Raw genomic sequence first — 17,472 nt, 5'->3', positions numbered from 1 at the left:
CATCATGGGGTCATTTAAAGAAAAAGTCATACTCTGTATTTTCACTTATTTATTCGTTTTCTGTCACAAATTTCTTAGGGAAATGACAACAGGAATAGTGCACAGAGTGCTTTAACAGCACGATCCATTTTTGTTTGGGGGTTTTTTTTTTTTTTCATTTTTGATTTTTGATTTTTAGCCTTTAGCAGGTGGTGTTGTGATGTCTGCCTTTTGTGACTGGGAGCTCTGCAGCAACCCCAGCACCTCTTCTTCCAGCGGCCGTGATCCACAGTAACAACTCTGAGTCCAGCTGCTGACCATCAACTAACTGTGCTGTTCCTCTGTGGAATTATTTTATGTCATAACAAACAAAACAGTAAAAAATAAATACAAAATCTGAGCAAATCCTTTAATTTTATGGATGTAATGATGGGGTAGACCTGAATTAGTATTAATAGTAATTCAGTGTCCAACCTCACATCCTCAGGTCAGTAGCTCACAGTTTAATGACCCATGTAAATTTTTATTGGATTGTGCAAAAAAGCTTTTATTGTTTAGTTCGTGTAATATTAAAGCAATTTAAATAATACAATATTTTATATTATTTTCTGAAAAAAAAAACGTTGCAAAAGCCTTGAAATAAATATGGTCTAGTACACCCCACGCCCCCCTTTAGACTCACCCCTGTTTGCTACAGGTATCACCTCCATTCAAAATAGGACAACTGTCATAAACTTATACACCAAGCTGTATAATTTAAACCTGCTAACAGACAAAGTTAACTGTTCATCTGCCTCTTTTAGTACAACTGCCAGAGGCTCACTATGATTTTCTCTGTGTAAAACAAAACAGCAGAGGATGGAGCAGCTGCAAAATTACACTTTCTTCACATCTGATTTTGTTGATCAGGTACTTTGATGAAGCACTCCCGCTCGCTGTTTCTCAATAAAGGTTTTGATTTTGATTACAGGAACAACACTGCTATTTTGGATGTTGGAAACAAGTTTTCTTTCACTCAGCCTGAGCTTTTCATCTCTTTAATGGCTTCGCCTTTTTGCTCTTCTCTGTGTGTGAACTGACTCCTCCTCTAACTGTGCCTGCATCATCATCACTGCTGCTACTGTGTTATCAGTGTTTTTGTTTAAAACTGAATGCTGTGTGGGCTTAATGTCATTTATCACAGCTACATAGCTGTGTGTAAAACAAAGCACTGAAGCCAAGAATTTGTGTGGAGAATTTTTTATATTATAACTGCTGCCCCAATAATAATTAATGATTAAACGCAGTGAGGTGTATAAACACATAGCAGCCTACACCTATAGCAGCATAACTAAGGGAGGATTCAGTGCTAGCTGAGCCAGCCCTAACTATATGCTTTAGGCAAGGCAAGGCAAGGCAAGGCAAATTTATTTGTATAGCACAATTCAACAACAAGGTGATTCAAAGGGCTTTACAGAGACATTAGAAACAAAAACAAATAAAAAGCATGATTTAAAATTGATTAAAACAAGCAAACAAACTAACTAACTAAACACACACATTTCACACCTGTTCGCGCGATCTGAACCCTTATCGTAAGGGGAGCTACCAGTCCTTCTGTGGACGAGCTACTTTCTATTTTAAATTCCCTGAATTTAAAATACTCTCTAGACCCAGTCTAGACCCAGTTGGGGAGCTACCCAGAGCTCTAAACCCACTTAACAAACAAACAAACAAACAAAACAGTATATAAAATCAAAACAGATAAAATAAGAACAGTAGATAAAATCAGTAGTTAATGTAAGTTTTGGAATTTAAGCTTAACAAACAAACAAAACAGTATATAAAATCAAAACAGATAAAATCAGAAATAGATAAGATCAGTAGTTAGTGTAAGTTTTGAAATTTAAGCTTAAAAGTGTGGATTTGGTGCTTTATTCAAATGCAGCTGAGAATAGGTGAGTCTTCAACCTGGATTTAAATAAACTGAGTGTTTCAGCTGATCTGAGGCTTTCTGGGAGTTTGTTCCAGATATAAGGAGCATAAAAGCTGAATGCAGCTTCTCCGTGTCTGGTTCTGACTCTAGGAACTGATAAAAGACCGGATCCAGATGACCTGAGGGATCTGGAAGGTTCATACTGGGTCAGGAGGTCACTGATGTATTTTGGTCCTAAACCATTCAGAGCTTTATAGACCAGCATCAGAACTTTAAAGTCTATCCTCTGACGGACAGGCAGCCAGTGTAAAGACCTCAGAGCTGGACTGATGTGGTCCACTTTTTTGGTCTTAGTGAGGACTCGAGCAGCAGAGTTCTGAATGAGCTGTAGTTGTCTGACTGATTTTTTAGGTAGACCTGTAAAGATGCTGTTACAGTAATCAAGCCTACTAAAGATGAATGCATGGACTAGTTTTACCAGGTCCTGTTGAGACATCAGATCTTTTATCCTTGAAATATTCTTGAGGTGATAGTAAGCTGATTTTGTTATTGTCTTAATGTGTTTTTCTAAGTTTAGGTCTGCATCCATCAGTACACCCAAATTTCTCGCCTGGTTTGTGGTTTTTAGATGTATAGATTGAAGTTCTCTGGTGACCTGTAATCGTTTTTCTTTGGCGCCAAAGACTATTACCTCAGTTTTGTTTTTGTTTAGCTGGAGAAAATTGTGGCACAACCAGTCATTAATTTCCTCAATGCATTTACCAAGAGCCTGTATAGGGCCTCGGTCTCCTGGTGACATTGTGATATATATTTGTGTGTCATCTGCATAGCTGTGGTAGTTTATTTTGTTGTTCTTTATAATCTGTGCCAGTGGGAGCATGTAAATGTTAAACAGAGGGGGTCCCAAGATGGAACCTTGGGGAACTCCACATGTGATACTTGTCTGCTCGGATGTGAAGTTACCTATTGATACAAAGTATTTCCTGTTTTCTACGTATGTTTTGAACCAGTTTAGTACAGTTCCTGAAAGACCTGCCCAGTTCTCCAGTCGTTTGAGTAATATGTTGTGGTCAACTGTATCAAATGCTGCACTGAGATCCAGTAAAACTAGGACTGACATTTTTCCACTGTCTGTGTTCAGACATATGTCATTAAACACTTTTGTCAGAGCAGTTTCAGTGCTGTGGTTGTGTCTAAAACCTGACTGGAAGGCATCGTAGCAGTTATTCTGTTTTAAGAAGTAATTGAGCTGTTGAGAAACTGCTTTTCCAATGATCTTACTTAAAAATGGGAGATTTGAGATCGGCCTGTAGTTTTTCATTTGTGTCTTGTCAAGATTGTCCTTTTTCAGTATAGGTTTTATTACAGCAGTTTTTAGTGGTTCTGGAAACACACTTGACATTAAAGAAAAGTTGACGATCTGTAACAGGTCTGACTCTAAAGTCTTTGAGACCTTTTTGAAAAAACTTGTTGGCAGGACATCTAAACAGCAGGAGGAGGAGTTCAGTTGACCTAAGATGTCCTCCAGGTCTTTGCTGTTAATCGGGTGAAACTGTTTGATGGTGTTTAAACTGTTTTTCGGTGGACACAGTACATATCCTGGATCTGCTGTTGATGTACCAATTGCTTGTCTAATCTTCTGGATTTTTTCTGTGAAGAATTTGGCAAAGTCATTGCAGGCCATGGTTGAATGAAGTTCAGCTGGCACTGGCACAGGAGGGTTTGTTAGCCTGTCAACTGTAGAAAATAAAACCCGAGCATTATGGCTGTTTTTAGTGATGATGTCAGAGAAGTAGGACCTTCTTGCACTCCTCAGTTGTAAATTATAATTGTGAAGTTTCTCTTTATAGATGTCATAGTGAACCTGGAGGTTTGTTTTTCTCCATCTGCGCTCAGCTTTCCTACACTCTCTTTTTTCATTTTTCACTAGTGTGGAGTTTCTCCAGGGAGACTTTTTCCTTCCAGAGATAACCTTCACCTTAATGGGGGCAATAGTGTCCATTACATTTAACATTTTTGCATTAAAGCTATTGACGAGCTCATTGACTGAACCTTTGGACAGGTCAGGTGTTAATGGGAAGACCTGGTTAAAGATCTCACTACTGTCTTCAGTTATACACCGTTTTGTGATCACTGCTGTTGATATATTTGTGTGGGCTGAGATTTTACTTTCAAAGAAAACACAGTAATGATCAGACAGGCCCACATCAGACACAGTAACCTTTGAAATGCTCAGGCCTTTGGAGATCAGTAGGTCAAGAGTGTGTCCTCTATTATGTATGGCCTCTGTTACATGCTGAGTCAGCCCAAAGTTGCCCAGAGTGTTACTCAGGTCTTTAGTCCCTTTGTCCTGAGGGTTGTCCACATGGATGTTAAAATCCCCAACAATAATTACACAGTCGAAATCAACACAGATCACAGACAGCAGTTCACTGAGGTCATTAAAAAAGTCTGTGCAGTATTTGGGAGGCCTGTAAACATTGGATGGGGCCTTCAGCTGTAAAGCCACATATTCAAAAGACTGAAAACTTCCAGGAGATAGCTGCTTACATTGAAATGATTCATTAAATAGGACAGCAACCCCTCCTCCTCTCCTGCTCACCCTGGCCTCACTGATAAAACTGTAGTTAGGAGGGGTCGTCTCGATGAGAACAGCTCCACTGTTACTTTGGTCCAACCAAGTTTCAGTTAACATAAAATCAAGGCTGTGCTCAGTGATTAAATCATTAATTAAAAATGTTTTCCCAGCTAAAGATCTAACATTTAATAAAGCCAACTTAAGTGATTTAGAGGCATTACTTGTCCCCTCGTGTTTGGGAGCAGTCTGTGGCACACAAGGTATGTTTACTATATTTAAAGATCTTTTAGAGTGCAGCTCTCTGTGTTTTGACCAGGCCACATGTCTCCTTCTGTCACCTAAAAGTACAGAAATTTTAAAACCTTCTAGTAAACAGGGTCCCAGCTTCTCCTGGGAAAAGTCACCACTGCCATAATCCTCGCAGCCCGGACCCTCCACACATCAGACTTCGGAGACAGAGCATGAAGGTGGTAAGGAGAAACTAAGGGGGGCGAGGCTGGGCAATGTGACTTCGATTGCTCTGTTGAGGGTGGGGCTCGGTGGCGAACCTTTGGCTGCTTTGGTGGGGGGTTTATGGGGGACAAAGAGGGATTGGGCCGGGGGGTAGATCTGAGCCCAGCATTGATCCGCTCCATCATCTCTTCAGTGAATTTCAGGTGTGGGGAGGAGGGAGAAAGAGAGGGGGAGGAGGGTGATGGGGGTGATGGCCTGTCAGGGGTTTGGGGGACTGGGGAAGATCCTGGTCCTGGTCGTTCGTGTTGTTGAGAGAGTTGGAGGCAAATAGGGACCCCTCTTCTTGCCTCAGATGTCTCTCCTTTCTGAGGCTCTTCCCGGGTGGGGGCAGATGGAGCTCCTCCTCAAGGTTTCTGCTGGGCTTTGTCTGTTCTTGGAGTACTGTTTGTTCCTCTTTATGAGATAACTCCTCGTTTATCTCAGCCTTGGCTCCAAGCACAGATGGATGACGTATGGAATAAAACAAGTTGGAGGTGAACAGTTTCACCCCTGACTTGTTAAAATTAAATCCATTTGCTTTAAACAGATGCCTGCGTTCCCAAAAAAATATTAAAGTTGTTGATAAAATGCACTGAGTGGTCAGCACATGCTGATATAAGCCATTTATTTAGCAAAAAGGAGCTGGATTTCACAGAGGGGCCTGAAAACTAGGGCTGGGTATCGTCACTGATTTCTAGAATCGACTCAGATTCACAAGGTCCCGAATTGATTCGATCCACGATTCAATTCGATTCAATTAGATTTGAATCTGGGAAATTTTGCCTCAGACAGTCAGAAATATTATAATTCAGATCAGTACATTTACATATTTTTGAATCTATAAAAAGGAAGCTGACACTCGCAAGACTTTATCAAAGGTGTAAGCGTCACAGCAGATGCCTTTGTGTCAAAGTAGCTGAAGATAAAATACAGAAAAACAGGAAGGTACAGAGGCTTTATTAGAGCCACGGCTAAGCGTTTTGCATTTTGCATAATTTTAAAAAGTTTACATTTGGTCAGAAGCCTATTGAACAGCAGAAATGAGGCTTTCTTTCCAGAAGTAAATAAAAGGAAAAAAAAAAAAACAGCGGCCGACAGCGCTGTAAACAAGGTAGACTTGTGCGTAACAAGCAAATAATGCAGAAAACAGATTTTTAGATGGGAAACTGTTCTTGAAGTATACAGAGAGAGAGAGAGAGAGAGAGCTGTGCATGAAGTGTGATTTTATTGTGGTGGAAGCAAAACGGCAGAAGTAAGAGTGAATTCATGATGATGTTTTTGTGAAGCGTAGTTTGGATCTTCTTTTGCTGCTGGTTCGGTCAATATTGTTTGGAGAGAGATAAAACTAACAGCTTTAGAATCAGCGCAAAAAGGGCGCAAACCATAGCTGGACTGGCCATCGGGCATACCGGGCATTTGCCCGGTGGGCCGATGGTGATTTTTCGTTTTTATGGGCCTATGGGGGGGTTTTTTTCGTTTTTTTTCCGTAACGGTATAAACACTGAAAGGTGGTGGATTGGCCAGATGCTGGGAGATGTGTAAAAATAACTCAGTTGTTTGGTGGTGGCTATTGCGGAGCTTCCACAGATTCAGTAACATTAGCAAGTGGTGGAGGCCAGCAGATGCAACACGCTGGCAGGTGGATGACAGAAAGGCAGGAGGAGCAGAGACCCGAGGCGGTGAACTGAACTTCAGGTAAGAAGTTATGACCTGCAGTCTATCTGGGTCAGATATAAACCAAGTTTAGGTGGAGTTTATTTTCGTTACGCTGACTTTTTACAGTCAGTACAATCACTCGTACTGCGTACTAGCTAGCATGACGGAGTTTATATACAGCTGGGTGGGTGCTATGATATTATTGATGTTGAACTTGTTTTATCTTATTTAATTTATAAGGTTAGTTATTAGAGTTTCCAACCGTCTGGTAAAAAACGGAATCGTCTGGTATTCAGAGAAAATATTGCGCGTTTCGTATTGAGGGGAAAAGGAGCGCAGTTTGTCCCGTACTTCAGCTACAATGAAAAAGACACAAAGCTGGAGTTATTCTGTGTCTTTGCTGCACAGCTGCCTCTTCTTCTCTCATCCTCTCCCCCTCCCTCTCCTGCTTCTACTTCAATCATGAAACTGATCAATGATCAGCTGATCGGCTTTTCTCTCTTGTTTGTTTATCTCCCACTTTGCGCCAGAAAGAGGAAACCAGCAGATGTCGCACTAAACAACAGCAGCACATTTAAGCTTGATCAGCTGTTGTTAGAATTTATTTAATATTAATTTCCAGTATCAGCTGATGTTTGCTGGAGCCACAACTATAAAAGCTGCTGGTCATGATATCGGTTTGGTTATCTGGTGAGAGGGAAACATGAAGATGAAACCAGGAGATGTTCTTACTGAATCATCAGAGCTGATGGAGAAACAGGTTTACCTTTTAGGTCACACGAATGAGTTGAAGGGAAGTTATGAACTGTTTCTGAGAGACAAATAACACCAGCATCCTTTTCTAAGTAGCTGACAGCTGGTAACTGTGCAGGGGCGGGTCTAGCAAAGTTTTGCCAGGGGGGCCATGTAGGGCATTAACAGGGAAAGGGGGGCACAAAGAAATACTTTTCTTTGTTATGTCATTTAAAAACTTTGAATAAATAATCTTAATAATCTGAATCTTACAACAAACGTTTTCATCTGATGTAAAATGTATAGAAATCCATTATTGTACATAGTAATTTTTTTGAGGGTCCCATCATAATTTCTTCAGAAGTAAGTACTGTATATGATGCCAGTATTTTCCCACATTTTCTAGATACTGTACCAGTACTGTGTGTAAAATGCCATCAAAAAGTCAATTAAGTTTTATTCTTTCTCACCTGTCTTTCTGTCTCCTTTCACTTTTTAAAGGTTGCCATGTTAGAAAAAATATTTTGCTCTGCCATGCTGTTTATTGATGTGGTAAATGAATAGTTTATGAAAATATATCTAAATCTGTCATAAGTAATCAGTAATGGTCATGTCTCACCTCTAGTCTCCTCTGTCTTAATTTCAGGTTTTCACCATGTGTTCTAGATAGTTTAGGAGGTTAACTCGACCAAGCAGTCTACTTTTGGGTACAGTTTAGAATATCAGAATAGGGAGGATGGTGTAGGTTTTTAACAACTATAAATAACTTGTTGGTCTATAAAATGTGAAACGAACAAACAACATTCCTGTCACAAGGTAAAAGTTTCAGTATCAGTTTTCTGGAAAAGTGACTTTTATATAACTTTCATTTATCCAGGTAAAAAGTCTCAGTGACATTAAAATTGTCTTCTTTTTTTTTTTTTTAAAGAGTGACCTGACCAGGAGGGCAGCAGAAATTGCAACAAATATAACAACAGTTCTATCAGGATTTTTTGTGACCAATGGATCTGCGCTGATTATACTGTAGATACAATAACACAGAATCTTAAAGATACAAAACAGGTAATTTCATTATTATACATATAACCCCTTTGTACAGCCTCTTTACTGAAGCCTATTTACCTTTATAAGTAAAGACATTACACATAAAAAATAGAGAAATACTGGAAATCACTTTATCCTGAAACAAGAGCTGAACATGGTGTACAGATATTATAGAGCCGAAACAAACAGTAACGTTTCCAAAGACTGACAATTAAAGCAGGAAACAAAGGAAACTTACAGTTTCTTCAGCACGAAGAATTTCCACTCGGCACCTGACACTAAACAATAATACACAGGTGAGCTGCTTCCTGAAAGAAGGTTGGACTTCACCTGAAGCAGGTGGGAGGGGTTCAGCAGGAGTTACAGTCTAGTACAGGTGCGTCAAAAATTATTTTACATGGCGGGCCACATACAGCCCACTTTGATCTTAAATGGACTGATTCTTATATAGTGCTTTTCTACTCTCCTGGAGTACTCTATACAACACGCCACATTAACCCATACACACCAGCACTCTATGCTTTATCAGCGCTTTACCTAACTTATACACATTCATACGCCGACGGATGCATCGGAGAGCAAGTGAGGGTTAGTATCTTGCCCAAGGATATTTAGCATGCAGACTGGGGGAAATCCAGGAATCGAACCACCAACCTTCCAATCAGCAGATGACCTGCTCTACCTTCTGAGCTACAGCCACCCCAACAAACAACCAAACAGGCCAGACCAGTGAAACTCTTCCTTCTATCAGTGTAAAGAAGTCACATACTTATCTGTTTTTCTACATGATGAAGAAAAAAGCTGCTGTGACAAAGAAAGAAATCTCTCGGCACCACTCATTTTTAAATTGTAAGAAATGTGTGTTTCCAATTTTGTTTTAACTGTAGTTGTAAAACACTGAAATTTCTATAGTAAAATGTAAAAAAATAGAAACTTTGTCATTTAATTGTTTATTGCATAATTACTTTATCTAGTATAAATTTCTATAAGGAGGTTTTTTATTGGTAGGAAAATGTCTGAAAATAAAAACTGCTATCACTTTGGCCAGCTCCGAAAAATTTTGCAGTCTCCGATATCATTGAAATGCAGAGCAGTCAGATGCTGCTCATTCTCTTTTCTAAAACTGTAAATTTAATGAAATTTTGTGCCTTATGTTTGACAAACCTGATCTATATTTATTTCTAATTTAAATTAATGATACATTTAAATTAATCGTTTAATGACATATGTAATTAATTCATATTGGCACTCTTGACCCTGCAGCTGTGTTCATGAATTTATTTTATCTGTCAACCTATCAAAGTCATGGGACGGGGTTAATGCTGATCAAGTGAAAACCATTGCTTTGGCTGCTGGCCATTCTTTTAGTGGGCGTTTCACAGTATCAAGTAGGTGTTTGAACATGTGTATACCCAAACTATACTTAATGTTTGTGTGTCACCATCTGCATGTTTTTTTAATATGTTTTTACCTGAGAATTTAGGGGAGTAATATTCAAGTATCTGGTCATTTTGTGAAGATAGAGCCTATTATCAAAAGTGCTCCAACATTTACAGAGATGTCCGTTCCTGCTGCCACCTCACCTCCCAAATTGTGACAGATTGGTCAGAGTTTCTATACCAATGACAGCATGCTCCCGGCACACCACTTACTTACTTTTTATTTTCTGATGTTAACATATGTTATACTTGTTACTTGTGTATCTTTATACACATCTTTAAGGAGGAAAGGGATAAAGATACTGAAGACTGGTGTCTTCAGCCTGCACAAGAAATGATTAAATTGTTAAATCTGTTTTTTCTATATTTATTTGACTGCAAACTAAACACAAGCTGTCTGTTAGAAGTTTTAGGAGTCTTTATGTGACAGGTGATTATTAGTAGAACAAAAATAAAATCCAATTAACACCTGGTCTTTGTGTTTTTTTGTTCAATAAACAGCTGGACGTATACAAATAATACAAATAATCTTTTTTAAAAGAGATAATAAGTCATGTAGTAACTGTTAACTTTAACTGTGTAAGACTTGTTAGACACTATGAAACACATACAGATTTCTGGATGGCAGACTATTTTCACTGTGAATATTATTCATAAGGTAAAAAAGCAGTCCAGCCTCTGTTTCACAGCCCTGTGCCATGAGGCAAGGTCAGGATTTCCAGGATATCTGGAATCACTGACCCTAACACTGGGACCAGGATAAACGTGCACACGAAGCAGGTTATCAACTCACTAAGCTCACTCTGCAGCCTATTCACACCTACAGGCCAGTGGACACTCTTTCAAGGATGAGGATGTTCTCATCCAGGACAGGGAGGAACGCTGGCTTGAGCACGGAGTCAAGGAGGCCATTTACGTGAAAAGGGAAAGACCATCTCTGAATCAAGGGGGGGGCTCTGTGAATGGTACTCAAGGCTATTGATCAATGATCAAGGGTCAATCATCAGTGTTTGCTCGATGGTCATGATAATTTGCATAATAATTATTAAGAAAAAAAAAGAATAAACAATTAAAAAAACAGATGATGTAATCGTTTCTGGAGTAGGCTGAGTCTTCAGTAACCACAAACAGCATCAACATACTGGTTTGAGACATTTCTGCTCCTGGTGGAACTACTCTCTTTCTGGTTCCCACAATATCATCTGTTCATAACAATTGATTGTCTAGGGTCTACCTGTCTTGACTTTCTGTGTACATTAACCAATCAGATGTTAGGGTCTGTTGTCAAGCTGCAGTAGCAGCATTAACCCCGCCAGGAGGGCCCTTGAGATAAAAACATGAGCCAGACATCGGGTCTAAATTACTTCGCTTTTTCAATAATCACATTAACATTCTGTTTTTACCACACACAATAAAATGTGTTTACTGCTTGGTTGTGGCAGCCTTTGTCTCTTAGAACTGTCTGGAGAGGCGGTGGCCATAGTGCCATGTAAAACTATTTTTTAATTTTGAAACTGTTTGATAATAAATTATGAAAACTTTTAATATGAGCATATTTATCTTCTCTTACAAAAAGAACACATCAGTGAGAATAAAATACAAAAATTGAAAAAAAAACCTAATTTATCATGAAAGTTGGAAATGGATCACCTGTATGTAATAGATCTGTTTTTCTAGCATTTGTTTTAACAGCATAAATATTTTCTGTATGGTTTCACAGTATGTGAGTAACTGGTTAAAGTAGGGATGGCGTCAGTTGATGCAGCAAACAATATTTTCTGTTGAAAGTAGAAAAAAAACACTAGACAACAGATGAAGTCAGAGCTGAAAACTCCCTGAAAGCAGAGGCGGCTTTTACTGAAATATTTTAATGAGTTTACAGCACTGTATGCAGTCTGGTCTCGGTCTGCTGATAGTGTAGGGAGCTCAGTCTGTTTTTCTCACTTTCCCCTCATCTACACGCCAGTAATCATTCAAATAAGATATCTGATCCTCTTTAATTATTTAATTACACTTTTAGTGGAAAAGAAATTGGCTGCATGAGCGACACCTGCTCCCATGAGCTTAGTTATAAAAGATCCCTTCTTTCCACAGCGGCCCCATTTTCTCACCGCCCTGATTCTGACACCAGCTTCCTAAATCAGTTAAGTATTTCACCTGATCACCCTCTATGTTGCAGCCTATGAGCCAGCCTATGAGCCAGCCTATGAGGTTGTGACACAAGGGTTGTTTCAGTGAATAATGACAGTGCAGTGATGTTAGTGCTGAGCTGTGACATGGAGAAGAGTCATGGAGAGTTACAGATGGTCATCTCACCTCTGAGCTTTGGTCTGGCTCTCTCTGGCTCTTTTAGAGGGAGGGACCCTGTCCTCACACTGATCCATGCTGCTGAATTCACATCCACATCAGCTCACACACACTTTCTATCTTCACCTGCAGAGGAAACACAAATTATTCATGTGCACATCAACTGAAATCAGGGCCGGCCCGTGGCATAGGCCGTATAGGCAAATGCTAAGGGCGCCGTCCATCAGGGGGCGCCACGCCAGTGCCACAAATGTTGAAAAAAAAAAGTTGGTACTATTATTTCTAAATACAAAAAATAATCCCACGTTAATTAAAATGCAAAGTAAAGCTTATTTAATAGAAATATTATTTGTTACAACATTACACTACACTGCTGATGTAGGGGGCGCCACCTAAAATCTTGCCTAGGGCGCCAGATTGGTTAGGGCCGTTTCTGACTGAAATCCTCCTTTCCATCATGTGTGCTGTCCAAATATCAGCTGCTTCTTTTCTGCTTCATCTCAGTTTCAGCTGAATGCAGTCAGACAGCAGTGTGAGGCAGAGGAAGCTGCCATCAGCGGCTCTACTTCTACTATCAGTCCGCTAGATGGAGCCATGAAACCACAACAACAGATTTAATGTTTTTCTTTTCGTCACACATATAATTAAATGAAACTCTTTAGATTTTGGACTGTTGGCCAGACTAAACAAAGAACCTCAATACCTGTGGCTTTAGCCATTTAAAAACTATTTTATGAGATAACTGCTACTTTAATCATACTTTATTATTATAATAAATATAATCATTATAATTATAAGAAATTATAATCATACTTTATTTAAAATAAATTTTATTAAATACATTTATTGTATTTTATTCTGTGCATTCTTCTGTGCTTCTAGTTGCCACATTTCTCCATCATTCTACTGCCCATAGTTCAGGATCTTCTGGATGCTGATCTCCATGACAAGGTTTCGTTTTATTGCTGCACACTTCACTGCTCAGGTTTGCGTCAGTCCTCATTTCCACTTGTTCTTCCTCCTGCCACAGTATCTTGTTTATCACTGGGAAACAAGGTTAAAATCGTTCCTCTCAGTCTCCACTCTAAGAACTTACCTGGCCATCCACCTCCCCCTAGCACCCTCCACACCCTCGAGCAGATCGTTACATGGAGAAACCTTTTGAACTTAAGCGCGCTCACGATGACTCCTCTGCCTGAGTGTAAACAGTCAACAGCTGACGCCACATCTTCCGCAGGCTGCATTTGAAGGCCGATTACGTCACAGCGAGGCACCCATGGATGTCCGAATTCGAATGCTCAAATGTGTCCTTCTTTTCCCTGGATTTGAGAGATGGGTCGGGTGTATCCTTCGAGGTCAGTCACTCTGAGCAAAACACAAGCTCCAGCAGCTAGTGATGGTGAATTCAATTTTTTTTTTTTTTTGGTCCGGTTTGGATCTTTAGCCATCAGAATTGTTGTCTTAAGGCCAAGATAGATGCCAAGCGGATTTATTTTACCAAGTGGATCATCATGGCCTTGCCATATTGGTCCATTTGATTGACCTTTATTATAATTATGAATTTATTTTATTTTCAGTTGCTACAAATGGGACAGACATGACTGGGGGATAGGACAGGGAGAAAGAATGAAAAAAAGAGAGGGAGAGAAAGAAAACCAAAGGGCAGAAGAGACGGTGAGAGGGGGGGGAAGAAAGAAAAAAAACAAACAAACAAACAAACAAACAAACAAAACACCTGGGTCACCTGTATGGAGAAAAAAAAACAGAAGAGAAAGCAAACAACAAAGAGCAACATAATAAAAAAAACAGCACCATCACAATAAACTAGCTAGCAGTAGATATCAGTAGATACTAAATAATAAACGATATTGTGCAGCACGCAAGATAGACGGCGCACAATGTGCTTTGAGGCAGCAGCCAAGAAAGCTGCAATCCGTGTCTGTGAATACCCGTGTGTACACCTGTGTGCATACCTGTGTGGATCAGCATGCTTGCATTCCAAAGGTTTCTCCATGTAACGATCTGCTAGGGAGTGTGGGGAGCCACAGCCCCGTCCTCCAGGGTATGAAGCAGATATGGAGGAGATCAAAACTCCAGACATCCAGAGGCCCCCAGAACACAAGAGACCAAGGAAGACCAACAGAGGGGCAGCCGCGCCACTGTCCCAGTAAGAGCTGAGGAGAGTCCCAGATGAGGGCTCACTCAGCAGCCGCGGAGCAGAAGCCAGGGGGGGTTGCAGTGACGTGCCCGTGAGCTCCGCCGGCAGCCAGCCGTGCCTGAGTGACCGAGCCCCAGGCCGAGAGGCCGGGGGCACCCCACCTCCGAAGTGGCCCGAGCGAGCCCCAGGCTCCAGGCCCCGATAAGCGGCCGCCAAGGAGTGAGCTGGTGTGTACCCGGACTCCCACCCCCAGACACAAAGAACCACCAACGCACCGACACCTGAGGGAGTCCGCCACTGGCAGGGGAAGTGGTGGTGGGTGGAGATAGGCCTCCAAACCTTGGAGGGCCTGAGATGTCCCCAGAGAGGTGGCGTCTGATACCCAACCTGACATATAGACACAGACATACAGGCACACACAGATACAAACATCCATTCCCACCCTCATGCTCTCATATGCACTTACTCCACACTCAACCAACGTGGAGACAGACATAAAGAGACGCTGTACACACGATCACACTCCCCAAGCATACTCTACGAACCGGGTCTAGGTACCCTTGCCCCTGGAGGGGGGAACCGCACCCAGACCCAGGTGGTGTTACCCTTTTCCCTGCGGTGGGGAGAGGCAGACCGCCCCGACTCCGTAGCAGCAGGGAGGCCCCACACCCCAGACCGCAGTCGGACGGCCAACTCCTCCTAGCCCCCCCGCTCCAGCAGGCCGCAGAGAATGGGGGTGAGAGAAGACTCCAAACCTCCCTCCTCCCGCTCATTGTAGTGTTGATGCATGTGTGTTCTAAGGCGCAATTAAAACCCAGGAGGGCTTGGAGCTACCTGCCAGAGAGCAGCAGGTAAGCGCATAGTCCCTCCTGCTAGCCCTCAATGTCTATGTGTATTTAAAATTGAGAGGTGGGCAACGACGCCAGGGGTGAGGTGTACACCCTGATGGTAATTTGGACTCCGTGTATCGTGCCCACCCCCAAGATCCTATCTGTATGTGTAATGAGAGTGTGAGTAATGTGAATGTCTAAGTTGTGGGATAAAATTGAGGCAGAGGCGGCCAGAAGGGGACAGAGGGGGGGGGGGGGGGGGGGGGGGGGGGGGTAGCCTCCTCTGCACCCTGGTGACATACCCGTACTCCAAGGCCCTGCATGTGTGGGTGGTTGTGATGGAGCGGGAAGAGGGAGGCAGCTGGAGATGGGGAGGGAAGGAAGGGTGGTGCAGGTGACCCCTCCCTGGGGCCAGCTCCCCCGCCGACCCCACTCCCATACTCCGCGACCCGCCAGGGAAAGGGGGCCCAGGCCCATCCAGACCGGGGCCCAGTGCAGCAGCGCCTCCCGGCCCCACAGAGCCCGGGACAGTCCACCCAACCCCACCACAGAGAAAACTGCACCCACCCCACCATCCACTCATCTTCCAGACTACATGAGACAATAGACGCCCAGGCTGAGATCTTCCTCCACCTCTCCTGTATCTCCCCCTCCTGCAGAGAGTTCCTGAGGAGAGGAAAGCTCCTGCAAGGTGTGACAATCCCCTCCACCAGTTGAAGAGCCCCCCAGGTGGCTCGACGCACCGGCGGCACCCTGAACATCCGATGACCTGTATAGTGCACTCTATGTAGTATTTTGTATTGTATTAATTGCAGACTGGGATTTTTAATCAATTTAAAGGTTTTTAAGCATACCTGAGACCAGAAGTTTTGGTCTAAGCTGACTGATAAATTCTTTTTACCGAACTGACTTTGACTCACTCACCAAAATGAATCAGGTTTTTTGAGTCACTTGAGTCACTGAGTCAGTTGCCCAGAGAGTGCAAAAAATTTACATTTTCACGCAAACTTAATTTGTTTCCCCATTCAAATCCTACTGCTAAGATGAGTGATTGAAAAAGAAAACAACTATTTTATAGATCAAAGAAGAGCAACAAAATTAAGATTTCTAAAGGGAACATTTATTTTATTTTATTTTATTAGTATTTTCCCCAAATGTGTCAAATATATATTGTCTCATCTAAATAATTTAGTGAAATAGCGAATTTCTGATTATTTTACTTACATTATTGCAGCAGCAGTATCCGAGTCAGACACCGGCTGTGTCCCAATTCAGGGTCTGCACGCTTGAAGTACGCGCACTACGCGTACTACGTACGGTGCGAAGTGAGAGGCTTGTGAAATGGAACGATCTAACCTTCGTTGCGCTGTTCAGGTTGCCTAGCAACCATGATACTAACCGCGAGAAACGTTACATACAGCATTGTGTGACAGAAATGAAGAAGAAAAAATGTTTTGTTGGTCATTCATTTTTGTCATGACATCACTTTCATTAGTTGAGTATCTGAGGCTGAGACCATGGGACTGTAAAACATGATTGGGCTTCATTTCTGTACTGAACAGTCATTTCAAGATTAGTTAGTAAATAACAATTAGCTGATGTTGTTCATGAGACTAAAATCATTTCACTGTGGTAATGTAAATATAATATATGTATTGTCAGATTATTATGATATATATATATATATTACAGCAGTGAGCTTGAACTCTGGGTCAAAGATTCAAGTTGCATTTCTTTAAATATCCTTTCACCTTAAATCTTCACTCGAAGACAAGTATGTTTGACAGTGTATATACAGAGGTATTATATATAAGAGACAAATATTGTTCTTTTAATATATTGGCATTACTAAATTTGGCTCAATGCTTACATATATGTGTAAAAACAAAATGTACGAGCTGTGAAAACTGTTTCTGATAGAATGAAGAGTAGACTGATATATTAAATATTCCTTTATTGGGTGAGAAAATCAGACCATGTCATAACTGCTTTAAGTCATACAGAATAGATATCAGAGCCTTAAACAGGCTGACTTCTGCTAAATGGGTCAAACTGGGCAGAAAGTATACAAACACCTAACATCCTTATAGAATATGATGTAACACTATAGATCAACTTACCTCAGAATATATAAAGCATATAAACAATTACAACAATATGATGCAACAAGTACTACTAATCCAAAATACTCAAAGCTTCAAAGAACTGAAACAAACATTTATTTTTAGGTCCATTCTGCTGCTGATACATACAGTATATATATTTTGAAGTAGAGGCTTTAAAACCAAGTTAACGCTTTTTTTCCTGCTGGTCTGCTTATTATCTTTGCAAAACAAACAAAG

The sequence above is a fragment of the Maylandia zebra genome, linkage group LG23 (assembly GCF_041146795.1).
Source record: "Maylandia zebra isolate NMK-2024a linkage group LG23, Mzebra_GT3a, whole genome shotgun sequence".
Lineage (NCBI taxonomy): Eukaryota > Metazoa > Chordata > Actinopteri > Cichliformes > Cichlidae > Maylandia > Maylandia zebra.
Note: the sequence above shows the minus strand (reverse complement) of the source record.